This window comes from Bubalus kerabau, chromosome 1 (assembly GCF_029407905.1).
Source record: "Bubalus kerabau isolate K-KA32 ecotype Philippines breed swamp buffalo chromosome 1, PCC_UOA_SB_1v2, whole genome shotgun sequence".
Classification (NCBI taxonomy): Eukaryota; Metazoa; Chordata; class Mammalia; order Artiodactyla; family Bovidae; genus Bubalus; species Bubalus kerabau.
Window position 1 is genome coordinate 218,143,130 of NC_073624.1, and position 13,542 is coordinate 218,156,671.

Below are 13,542 nucleotides of genomic sequence, written 5' to 3' on the forward strand. Positions count from 1 at the left end.
GTGCCTTTACTTGTTAAACTTTGCAGAATACGTAATATGATCATTTGACCCAATTTAAAGTATAAAACAAGTGAACCTTTAAGTAAGCCTTTTGTCTATAAGATCTTTTTCCTAAAAAGTTAACACATTGTTTTGGAAGTTTGGGTACTCTATTATTATGTTTTATTAGGCAATATCCTCTGTTTTTAGAAACCAAAGGAAAAGTGTCATGTAGCATATATTTTAATATATTTTTAATCAAATGATTTTTTAAAAATTCACATTATTAAAAAATAATAATTTCACATTTTCTTCAAATCCCAGGAAAAAGTAGTATCAAAAACTCAAGATTGAGAATCATTAAACAACTGTATAAACCTGGCTAGGCCCTTGGTTTTCCCAACTATCATCCCCAATCTTCTGCTGTTGTTCAGTCACTAAGTCATGTCCAACTCTTTGTGACATCATGGACTACAGCACTCCAGGCTCCTCTGTCCTCCACTATCTCCGGGAGTTTGCTCAAATTCACTCCACTGAGTTGATGATGCTATCTAACCATCTTATCTTCTGTCGCCCCCTTCTCCTTTTGCCTTCAATCTTTCCCAGCATCAAGTCTTTTCCAGTGAGTTGGCTCTCTACATCAGGTGGCCAAAGTATTGGAGCTTCAGCATCAGTCCTTCCAATGAATATCCAGGGTTAATTTCCTTTAGAATTGACTGGTTTGATCTTCTTGCAGTCCAAGGACCAAGCTACTTCTCAGCAATGTTATAAGACACAAAGGAAAGGAAAGCATTAAGAAGCTATATAAAATACTGAATATCTGTAGGCTATTATGCTTCTCAGCAGTGGCCACAGGACTGAAAATGGTCAGTTTTCATTCCAATCCCAAAGAAAGGCAATGCCAAAGATTGTTCAAATTACTACACAATTGCACTCATCTCACACACTAGCAAAGTAATGCTCAAAATTCTCCAAGCCAGGCTTCAACATTATGTGAACCAAGAACTTTCAGATGTTCAAGTTGGATTTAGAAAAGGCAGAGGAAATAGAGATCAAATGGCCAACATCCGTTGGATCATAGAAAAAGCAAGAGAGTTCCAGAAAAACATCTATTTCTGCTTTATTGACTATGCCAAAGACTTAAATTGTGTGGATCACAACAAACTGTGGAAAATTCTTCAAGATATGGGAATACCAGACCACCTTACCTACCTCCTGAGAAATCTGTATGCAGGTCAAGAAGCATAGTTAGAACTGGACATGGAACAACAGACTGGTTCAAAATTGGGAAAGGAGTATGCCAAGGCTGTATATTGTCACCCTGCTTATTTAACTTAAATGCAGAATACATCATATGAAATGCTGGGCTGGATGCAGCTCAAGCTGGAATCAAGATTGCCAAGAGATATATCAATAACCTCAGATATGCAGATGACCCCACACTAATGTAGAAAATGAAGAGGAACTAAAGAGCCTCTTGATGAACGTGAAAGAAGAGAGTGAAAAAGTTGGCTTAAAACTCAACATTCAAAAAACTAAGGTCATGGCATCTGGTCCCATCACTTCATGGCAAATAGATGAGGAAACAATGGAAACAGTGAGAGACTTTATTTTCTTGGGCTCCAAAATCACTGCAGATGGTGACTGCAGCCATGAAATTAAAAGACACTTGCTCCGTGGAAGAAAACCCATGAAAAACCTAGACAGCATATTAAAAAGCAGAGACATTACTTTGCCGACAAAGGTCCATCTAGTCAAAGCTATGGTTTTTCCAGTGGTCATGTATGGATGTGAGAGTTGGACCATAAATAAAGCTGAGTGCCAAAGAATTGATGTTTTTGAACTGTGGTGTTGGAGAAGACTCTTGAGAGTCCCTGGAACAGCAAGGAGATCAAACCAGTCAATCCCAAAGGAAACCAACCATGAATATTCATTGGAAAGACTGATGCTAAAGCTGAAGCTCCAATACTTTGGCCACCTGATGTGAAGAATGGACTCATTGGAAAAGACCCTGATGCTGGGCAAGATTGAAGGAGGCAGGAGAAGAGGACGACAGAGGATGAGATGGTTGGATGGCATCACCGACTCGATGGACATGAGTTTGAGCAAGCTCTGGGAGTTGGTGATGGACAGGGAAGTCTGGAGTGCTGCACTCCAAGGGGTAGAAAAGAGTCGGACATGACTGAATGACTGAAGTGAACTGAACTGATTGTTTCTCAAAGGTAAGGGTTAAGATAGAAACAAATCCTATCTTAAAGGGTAAGCTGAGGCTTCCTTGTTACTTGGATAGTTGCCTTATTTTCTCTTCTAGATCATACACTCTGCCACTGCCATCATATATCTATCACCTTGTTGCCTTTTCCCTTTTTTCACTCCTTGTTGATTAAAGATTAAGATATATACACCAATTACATTCCCCACTACCCCTATCCTCAGCAAATGAGTTCATTGTTGCCTTATCAGTGCCATTTCTTAAAGTTATCATAGTTTATTGCAGGAGCACACTTAGATTATCCAGTTCCATTTTTCACATGAGGAATCCAAAATCTAGAAAGAGTATATAATTTATTCAAGTGAGTGTCAAAATCCAAAATAGAATCTCATTTTCTTAATCCCCAGTTCTCAACATTACACCCAACAAATGTCTGAGCACACAGATGGCTATTAATAAATATCTTCTTGAACTGAAATGAATTATTGCTTCCTCCCTGTTTGACAAAAATACCTGGCCACCCTGTAGAATGTGGAAGGAAGAGGTGAAAGTGGGGCTCTGATTACTATGGCTTAAAAGGGAACTTGCTATAGATTCTGGCGTGGGCTGCCTGAGTTCTGATTTAGGCTCCACCACTGCCCAACCTAGATAGCATATTAAAAAGCAGAGATATTACTTTGCCAACAAGGGTCTGTCTAGTCAAGGCTATGGTTTTTCCAGTGGTCATGTAAGGATGTGAGAGTTGGACAAAGAACTAATGCTGTTGGAGAAGACTCTTGAGAGTCCTTTGGACTGCAAGGAGATCCAACCAGTCCATCCTAAAGGAGATCAGTCCTGGGTGTTCATTGGAAGGACTGATACTGAGGCTGAAACTCCAATACTTTGGCCACCTGATGCAAAGAACTGACTCATTGGAAAAGACCCTGATGCCAGGAGGGATTAGGGGCAGGAGGAGAAGGGGACGACAGAGAATGAGATGGCTGGATGGCATCACCGACTTGATGCACATGAGTTTGGGTGAACTCCGGGAGTTGGTGATGGACAGGGAGGCCTGGCGTGCCGTAGTTCATGGGGTCACAAAGTGTCAGACATGACTGAGTGACTGAACTGAACTGAACTGCCCATCTGTATGATCTTGGGAAAACTGCTTTACATTTCTTAGTCTCAGCCTCCTCATTTGTAAAATGAAATAATCACAGAAACTACCTCAAAGGGTTGTTTATTAATTCAATGACATTTGTTGAAAACCTGCTCTGTAACAGGTACTCTGTTAGATGCTCTTAGAAGCATGGACAAGAAAAATGAGAATCAACTCTTAGAAGCTAAAATCCTCCAGGATTAAGTGATATAACCTACATAAAATACCTAGCAGAGAGTCTGGTACCCAATAAATAGTCAACAAATGTTAGTCATTGTTAGGGTTATCATTTAAAATATACTACTTACTCATATTTAAAAAGCAAATTAGCAAATAAATCTTACAAAGAGACAGCTCCAAGCAACACTTTAATGCATAAAACAGCTCACATGGTGGCATTTCACAAGGACAGATATTATCACCATGGCAACGTTTCTCTGAGTTCCTGAAGAGCTCTTGCTTGGTACTGTGAAGGTTCAGGCATGATCTGTGAAAACACCCTATAAACAGTATCATGTGGGGAGCGGAAAAAATCCTCTCTAATTTTGTACAAAAATGATAACTTTCTCTATATAATCATTTAATAAACTTACTGTATAAAATCTTAAATTAAAAAAACATAAATTAAGAGATAATTAGTTACATTGTAATGGGAGTTATCAAAGATTTCTTTTAATAGCCAGATTACCTAGCATATTCAAAACATGATGTTGTTGTTCAAAATTAACAAGAACATGAAAAGATATGCAATATCTTTGGTCATTAGGGAAATCAAACTCAAAACCACAATGAGATACCACCTCATACCCAGTAGGGTGGTAATGATTTTAAAAATGGAAAATAATAAGGGTCATTGATGGTGTGGGGAAATTGGAACTTTCATACAATGCTGATAGGAATGTAAAATAGTTCAGTCTCCATGGAAAACAATTTGGAGGTTCCTCAAAAAGCTAAACACAGAATTACCATATGATGTTATACACTGTTGCTCCATGATACATACCCAAAAGAATTAAAAACAGATGCTTAAACAAGTAGATGGTCATGCATGTTCACAGTACCTCTATTCACAATAGACAAAAGCATAGAAATAGCCTAGATGTTTATCAATAAATATATGGACAAACAAACTGTGGTATATTCATACAATGGGATATTATTCAGTCATAAAAAGGAATGGATTATAGATATATGCTACAACATGGATAGTTGCTGTTGCTCAGTCGCTAAGTCATGTCTGATTCTGCGACCCCTGATTCTGGACTGCAGCACACCTTCTTTACTATCTTCTAGAATTTGCTCTAACTCAGGTCTATTGAGTCAGTGATGCTATCCAACTATCCATCTCATCCTCTGTCACCCCCTTCTCCTCCTGCCCTCTAACTTTCCCAGCATAGGGTCTTTTCCAATGAGTTGGCTGTTCACATCAGGTGGCCAAAGTACTGAAACTTCAGCATCAGTCCTTCCAATGAATATTCAGGATTGATTTCCTTTAGGATCAATTGATTTGATCTCCTTGCTATCCAACAGACTCTTAAGAATCTTCTCCAGCACCACAATTTGAGATCATCAATTCTTCAGCGCTCAGCCATCTCTCACACCCATATGTGACTACTGGAAAAACCATAACTTTTATTATATGGACAGTGTGCATAGATTTCCAGGATATTATGCTAAGTGAAAGAAATCAGATTATAAAAGGTCACATAATATATGATTATGCTTACATTAAATATATACAATGGATAAATCCATAGACACAGAATGCAGATTTGTAGTTTCCAGGAGTAAAGGGGAGGGAAAAGTGGGGGGAAACAGTTTAATAGATAAGGTGTTCTATCAGTACTTAGAGTGATGGAAATGTTGTGGAACTAGATAGAGGTGTGGTTGTACAACACTGTGAATGTACTAAATGTCAATGAATTGTTCATTTTTAAATGGTCAGTGTTATAACAAACATTCTAAAAAAGAAAATAAAGTTATATTTATGTTATATGAAATTCATTTCAGTGAGGTTTTTTAAAGATGTTATCCAAGTGGCCTTTAAACATAAAAAAAAAACATAAAAAGATGTTATCCAAGTGGCCTTTAAACATAAAAAAACATAAAAAAAAAACATAAACATAAACATAAAAATGTGACCAAAAAAATTTATAAGTGATAGCTTGGCCGTCTCAGAAACCCATGTAAACAGGGCCTACATCTATTCACAGGAAAGGAACAGAGAGCCCTTACTAAAATCCTAGTTCCTTCCTAATGAAGGATAATTATAAGGTAAAATTATGACTTTCAGATAAATATAAAATTAATATATGTCAACAATTTTTATTATTTAACTATATATTTATATATATATAATATATATAACTATATATTTAACTAATTAATTAAAGCCAGAATCAGAAAATGTAAAAAACTGGTTCTAGAGATAGCCAGAAATGCTGAAATTAATTTGTTAATTAGCAAAACTAGCCTCTTGGAGGGAGTGGTCAACTGCACCTCCACAAAGCAAAATTGGTTTACTTCTTTATAAACAAGAATAATTTGCATTACCCTCAGTTTTCTACAACTTCATAGAGTTTAAAACAGTTCAAAGACATTGAAAAGTACAAATCACTACAGGAGCAAATAACCTGGAAGAAGGTACAGTCAATGTATAGCAATCTAAAGGATTCTCAGTAATTTTTTTTTTTACAAATTTCACAATTTTTCCTGACATTCTTCTGGCATTCAAGGTAATTCACTACTTTGGCAAATGGTTTCTCTTCTTTGGACTTGAGGTCCTTGTCTGTTTTTTAAAAGTTTTTTAAAGAGGAGTTGGCTTGGATGACCTGAAGCTTGCCTTGATCTTTGACAGCCTGGTAAGAACCAGTTTCCAGGGGCCAGATGCTGAGTCACATATTCCTACAGCTAACAGAGCCCTTTAAGCCATCAGCACTCATGATTACATCACATAAATTACTTCCCTTCTGATGGGACATGCCATCCCTTGATGAGGGAGACCATATTTCTTTTTTTTTTTTTTTTTTTTTTTTTTTTTTTGAGACCATATTTCTAATGAATCATTCCAAAACAATTTGCCTTGTTGCACTATTACTGGAAATAGGATTATACTAAATTCCTCCAGCTTCTGTCAACCAAAAAGCATCATTTAATTTTTAAACAGCTTAATAAAACTAGACAGAGAAATAGTCTAGAGCTATGAAAAGAAAAGAAGGTAGTTGACCTACATGAGATGCTCGAAAACTACTGGCTGAATTGAATGGCTTTGGAAATTTTATACCCTGCATGTGGAGTTGCGATCAACTGTACTTACTAGTTTACTGTACTGTACTATAGTACTGTTGCATTATTTACTTTTGGATTACTTACTCAGGGACACTAAGGACTGAACTTGGGATTCACTTAGTTTACTGTAAATGTAGCATGACATCTATGTTTCTTCCTTTTGTTAGCTCTTCCATAGCATTATTTAGCTGCTCAGTACTGGGCACACAGCAGCTCCGCAAGAAAGCTTGCTGTTTAATCATAATTTATGACAGAGTGAAAGTCTATACTTATCACAGAGATTTTCAGCTTATTCATGATAACAAGAAGTTTCTCCATTTATTGGATCTAAACTCTTTATTATATTTTAGGTATATTGATCAATCCAGCACAATCAAAAGCATATCTACAAATGGCATGTAAAACAGAAGTCTTAAGTTTCAAAGAAAATATGTGCTGTTTCACATACCACCTCAAAAAGATCTACAACCCCTGCATAGATTCTCCACCAAAGTCAATACTGAGATTAATATTACATTTCTGAAATCAGTAAAATTGTAATCTTGACCCAAGCAACTGTGAGCTATCTCCTGTCTTATGGATTGAGAGGAAGGGCAGCTTGAATTTCCTTGAAATGCCAATACCAAAATTCTTTACATTCCAGCTAAAAATGCTTTGCTCACCATGAGACTTTGGCTTCTGCCCTGTCTTTTATACCCTGGTTTCCATTTAGATTTGATGTATAACTATCAGTGGTTAACTCAGGGTCACATATTCTTCAGTCTTCTGTTGCAAGGATGGGTACTCCCCAAGTGTGATTAATAGAAATACAGTGGAATAGGGAGACCCTTCCACAGTCCTTTCAGTTGATACCCTAGCCTCTCTTCTGACAGCTGTCATCCCAGTTTATGCCCCTCCTTGCCAGACAGCAGGGATCTACCTCAAACAAACCCAGCCGCGAGGGGCTCTTCCTGTGAGGACAACAGGAGAAGAAAAGCAGACAACGTGGAGACTGTGAGTACCTTTGAAACCAAGGCTGCTGGTTGGCTGGGTTTTCTCATATCATAGTGATCCTACAGATGAGGAAAATCAAGTATTCTAATTCCTTGGGCTCAGGACATGGGGAATATAATCCCCATGCTTTTAATTTATAGGAAGTCAGTACAGTGACTTCTCACCTCAACTCACAGGACCAAATATATTCACTCACTCACTCACTCACTCACTCATACACTTGTCAAAGAACACTTGCCTAAAATCTATTATTAAAGCACTAAGAAAAACACAGGAGAGGGTTCAAAGACAAACTGGAACTCAACATTTCCTGGCTCCAAACATCTGGAGCTGCTAAAGTCCCTGCACTTTCCAGCAGTCCTCTTGGTCAGATGTACCTTTTCAGTGCCAGGTCAAGGGCATGGCATACCAGAGAAAGAACAGCCCTTTCATTGCATCAGTGTTACCTGGCCCTTCACTCTACTCTGAAGAAGCCAGGCAGAATTTGAAGAAAGGTCTGCAAAAATGCTGCTGGTGACTTTAAGACTGGAAATGACAACTAGCAGGGGGAAAGATGAAGAGAGATTGTACTGACATAGCCAGAGGAAAGGAAGAGGGTTTGTGGAGGAAAGAAAAAAAAAAAAGAGTAATGAAAGGACAACAGTGCATAGCTGGTCTCTACCTGGGATGCCACTTTTTAAAGCTCAGTTCAAAATGTCTAGCACAAACACCTGCCTGCAAAGGATCCTTGGAGGCAGATTAACTAAAATGTCTATAATATATATTATGCCAAATGCAGGGAAATGGGTCGATAGACATCAGCATTACTGAATATCTGTTTCATCTCTCCTTCCAGCCCACAGATTTAGTCAAAAAACCTAAGGAAACCAAAGGAATTTGTTTTTGTGTACTTGGGTGTGTGGCTGATTTTTTTCTCTCACTTTTCTGCCATATTTTTCAAGTTTTCTAAAATTAAAATACATTTTTATAGAAACATTTAAATATATTATTTTATAAAAATGGAACAAATCTCCAGGCTTGGAGAAAGGGCTCTGGGTCAGTCTGCACATTGCTGAGTAGACCAAGAAATTCTAGAGCTCCCCGGACTCTTAATACCAATCATTGCCAATGTCTCAATCTGTTGGCTTTTCTAAGTCTAGCAGTTAATAAGGGGATAATAACATCTGCCTTCCTTAAAGACTTGTTCTGAAGGTCACAAGACAAATGTGTGAAAGTGTTTCTTGAGTATCAAGTACTTAATGAGTGTGAGACAGTATTATTCCAGTATTACTCCAAAAAGACAAATTTCTATAAAATGAAAAGAGAACAGGGATAAATATAAAGAAGGTAGTGATTTACATGAATTTCCCCTCCATTTGAGTTCAAACAAAATCCACAGAGTAATTCTGACCAGCAAAAGCTCTCTCCTCAAAACATCTGAAGCAACAACAGAAAGAGAAATTCAGCATCAGAATCTATTCCATGTCAGGTAACTTGGTGATTGTGAAACCTTCAAGTCCTAGAATTGAATATGTGAGAGGTCTTCCCACTTTTCAACCCTGGTAGACTCTGATCCCTTGGGGGAAACACTGAATCCCAACTGACATGGAAGAGACCTAGCAAAGTTATGTTTGAAACTGGAAGAGATTGAGTGATTTCCCCTGAGACTGGCCCTGTGTTTGTTTCGAGTTCTCCCCCTGAGGTATTTAGCTCTCTCCCACAGGAGTTGGAGAAACTAATTAATTACGTCTGACAAGAAGCAGCAATAAGTACAGGGCTACAGACTTTTACTGACACTAGTCCAGGGCCAAATATGTTTCTCATTCTGGCTCCTATTTCCAGTGCACATTAGAATAGATGATGTCAACACCAGCCGAGAAGACAAGTTATCTCAATACTCAAACCCTGGCAGGAGAATCTGTGCCCTGACTTATTTTTAGTGCTTTTCTACCTTAGTAATCCAGTCAGCTAAAGAAAAGCTAGCAACGGACTGCTCTCTGAGCTCACCACCCTTATTTATCCCTTAGCAATTAGCAAGACATTTAATCACCTGGGGAGAATCTATTAGGAGTTTGGGGTCCCATCACTCGCAGATTTTTAGAGGCCACAGAGGATTATTATCCTAACCTAAGTGGAAACGTGGGCCTCACTTTCTCATTGGTAGCGATATTTTACTCAGAGGAGAAAGACACGAAAGAAAAGTAGCTAACAAAAACAGATATGGATAGCCTATCATTTTTATCAGCAGGATGGAGGATGGCGTGAAAAGAAAGAATTGTGTTTGACCTTTTATGAAATGTTAGAACTTAAACTAGTGCACACATTCTCCCTATCTTAAATTTCAAATTGGACTGTTGCTAGGAGTTCACAATGAATACTTAGTGCCTGTTTACCAAGATGCAGAAAGTGAAGCATCAAAGATTAATCAGTACTTTCCACATTTTTCCATTTGGATTTAACCCCAAATATTTAACTTTATTTCAATCTCATACAGCTTGTGAGGACAGATTTATCCAACACCAGCTGTCCTCATATTTAAAAGCTGCTCCACAAAGATAAATTTAGAATCAAGGAAGGATCATATTCCTCAGCAAGAATTCTGCTCTATGCCCTACTGATGCCCTGAGCCACAAATGACAAACCAAATACCAGCATTATTGTTGTTGTTCTTGGACATTTCTTTAGAAGCCACAGTGTGGCAGAAACAGCATACAACACACAAGGCATGAGCCCTAAACTCAGAATTGTACCCATGGGTGTAAATTTATTCCCAAGGTTATGTCTCACCAAAGTGGGAGGAAGGTATGTATCGTTTTGACAGAGCAGGGAATGAAGTCACCTATCACACATACCCACCCCCTTACTTTTTCTTTTCTTTTTTTGAGATTTCCACTCCAGGAATTTTCCAAACTTGCACAAGGCTCAAATTAGATTGAAGTCTGGGTAAGATACAACTGTTCATTAAATCAAACAGAAAGACTAAATGTCATCATCTTGACATTAGACATTTAGTATGACAACAGTGCATTAAAAAAATAATGAAAAATAATCTCAAGATTCTAAAAGATTATTAAATATTCTCTTTGAATGAAGTCTAACTGTAAAAGTATAGTTGTAAAAACACATCATTAATGTTTTATGTGCAATGTGTATGTCTTATGTCACTCAGTTGTGCCCGACTCTTTGCTGCCCCATGGACTGCAGCCCGCCAGGCTCCTCTATCCTTGGGGATTCTCCAGGCAAGAATACTGGAGTAGGTTGCCATGCCCTCCTCCAGGGGATCTTCCCAACCCAGGGATCAAACCCAGGTCTCCCACACTGCAGGCAGATTCTTTACCGATTGAGCCACCAGAGAAGTCCATGTGCAATTTGGAAGGTCATATTTCTCAACAGGCATTTTACAAGAGTAGAAAGCAAAATGACTAATAAACACACAAAAGATATACAACCTCATTCAAGATTAAAGAAATGCAGGTTTACAAAATGATAATGTCAAATTATAAGGATTGTAAGGAATGATTCTCAAATAACTACTGAGAATGTATCATTTTAGAACAGGGGAATTTGGCCCTAACTATTAAACTTCAAAGAAATAGAGGAAAACAACAGAATGAGAAAGACTAGAGATCTCTTCAAGAGAATTAGAGATACCAAGAGAACATTTCATGCAAACATGGGCTTGATAAAGGACAGAAATGGTATGGACCTAACAGAAGCAGAAGATATCAAGAAGAGGTGGCAAGAATACACAGAAGAACTGTACAAAAAAGATCTTCACGACCCAGATAATCACGATGGTGTGATCACTCACCTAGAGCCGGACATCCTGGAATGTGAAGTCAAGTGGGCCTTAGAAAGAATCACTGCAAACAAAGCTAGTGGAGGTGATAAAATTCCAGTTGAGCTATTTGAAATCCTGAAAGATGATGCTGTGAAAGTGCTACACTCAATATGCCAGCAAATTTGGAAAACTCAGCAATGGCCACAGGACTGGAAAAGGTCAGTATTCATTCCAATCCCAAAGAAAGGCAATGCCAAAGAATGCTCAAACTACCGCACAATTGCACTCATCTCACATGCTAGTAAAGTAATGCTCAAAATTCTCCAAGCCAGGCTTCAGCAATATGTGAACTGTGAACTTCCTGATGTTCAAGCTGGTTTTAGAAAAGGCAGAGGAACCAGAGATCAAATTGCCAACATCCCCTGGATCATCGAAAAAGCAAGAGAGTTCCAGAAAAATATCTATTTCTGCTTTATTGACTATGCCAAACCTTTGACTGTGTGGATCACAATAAACTGTGGAAAATTCTGAAAGAGATGGGAATACCAGACCACCTGACCTGCCTCTTGAGAAACCTGTATGCAGGTCAGGAAGCAACAGTTAGAACTGGACATGGAACAACAGACTGGTTCCAAATAGGAAAAGGAGTACATCAAGGCTGTATATTGTTACCCTGCTTATTTAACTATTTGCAGAGTACATCATGAGAAACGCTAGACTGGAAGAAAAACAAGCTGGAATCAAGATTGTCGGGAGAAATATCAACAACCTCAGATATGTAGATGACACCACTCTTATGGCAGAAAGTGAAGAGGAACTCAAAAGCCTCTTGATGAAAGTGAAAGAGGACAGTGAAAAAGTTGGCTTAAAGCTCAACATTCAGAAAACGAAGATCATGGCATCCGGTCCCATCACTTCATGGGAAATAGATGGGGAAACAGTGTCAGACTTTATTTTGGGGGGCTCCAAAATCACTGCAGATGGTGACTGCAGCCATGAAATCAAAAGACACTTACTCCTTGGAAGGAAAGTTATGTCCAACCTAGCTGCTGCTGCTAAGTTGCTTCAGTCGTGTCCGACTCTGTGCAACCCCAGAGATGGCAGCCCACCAGGCTTCCCCATCCCTGGGATTCTCCAGGCAAGAACACTGGAGTGGGTTGCCATTTCCTTTTCCAATGCATGAAAGTGAAGTCGTTCAGTTGTGTCCGACTCCCAGCGACTCCATGGACTGCAGCCTACCAGGCTCCTCCGTCCATGGGATTTTCCAGGCAAGAGTACTGGAGTGGGTTGCCATTGCCTTCTCCATGTCCAACCTAGATAGCATATTAAAAAGCAGAGACATTACTTTGCCAACAGAGGTTCGTCTAGTCAAGGCTATGGTTTTTCCTGTGGTCATGTATGGATGTGAGAGTTGGACTGTGAAGAAGGCTGAGCGCAGAAGAATTGATGCTTTTGAACTGTGGTGTTGGAGAAGACTCTTGAGAGTCCCTTGGACTGCAAGGAGATCCAACCAGTCCATTCTGAAGGAGATCAGCCCCGGGTGTTCTTTGGAAGGAATGATGCTAAAGCTGAAACTCCAGTACTTTGGCCACCTCATGCGAAGAGTTGACTCATTGGAAAAGACTCTGATGCTGGGAGGGATTGGGGGCAGGAGGAGAAGGGGACGACAGAGGATGAGATGGCTGGATGGCATCATTGACTCGATGGACGTTGAGTCTGAGTGAACTCCGGGAGTTGGTGATGGACAGGGAGGCCTGGCGTGCTGTGATTCACAGGGTTGCAAAGAGTCAGACATGACTGAGCGACTGAATGGAACTGAACTGATTAAACTTCAAAATGCATATTTTCCCCCTGTAATTCCACTGCTATAAATAAACTTACAAAAGCATTCAAAGGTGTATTTATAAAGATGCTCATTTAAGTATTGTTTTTAACAATCCAGATATTCTTCAACAGGAAAATGATTAACTATTATAAACCATATAAAAATTCTATGTAGGAATTCAGAAGAATGAATTAGATTTTTGTGTGCTATTATCAAATGATGACCCAGACATATTAAGTGGAAAGGCAAAGTGTAGAATACTATAAATAGTATGATTGCATTTATGAAAAAATAAAATGAAATTATATATATATATAAAGAGAGAGAGCTGTATGAATGTATAGTTA

General features: G+C 38.7%; 1 protein-coding gene and 1 long non-coding RNA gene across 2 annotated transcripts in view; one reads left to right on the forward strand and one right to left on the reverse strand.

The window, feature by feature from the left end:
* Positions 1-426: 426 nt before the first annotated feature.
* The window catches only part of LOC129632960 (uncharacterized), a 77,015-nt gene continuing 63,899 nt past the window's right edge, over positions 427-13,542 (reverse strand). Inside the window, exon 4 of the long non-coding RNA XR_008704776.1 lies at positions 427-731. This is a non-coding gene — a long non-coding RNA (uncharacterized LOC129632960). The remainder of the gene's footprint in view (positions 732-13,542) is intronic.
* LOC129632950 (palladin-like) overlaps positions 7,398-13,542 on the forward strand; it is a 46,942-nt gene continuing 40,797 nt past the window's right edge. Inside the window, exon 1 of the mRNA XM_055554716.1 lies at positions 7,398-7,610. The gene's annotated coding sequence lies outside the window, so the exon portion shown is untranslated. The remainder of the gene's footprint in view (positions 7,611-13,542) is intronic.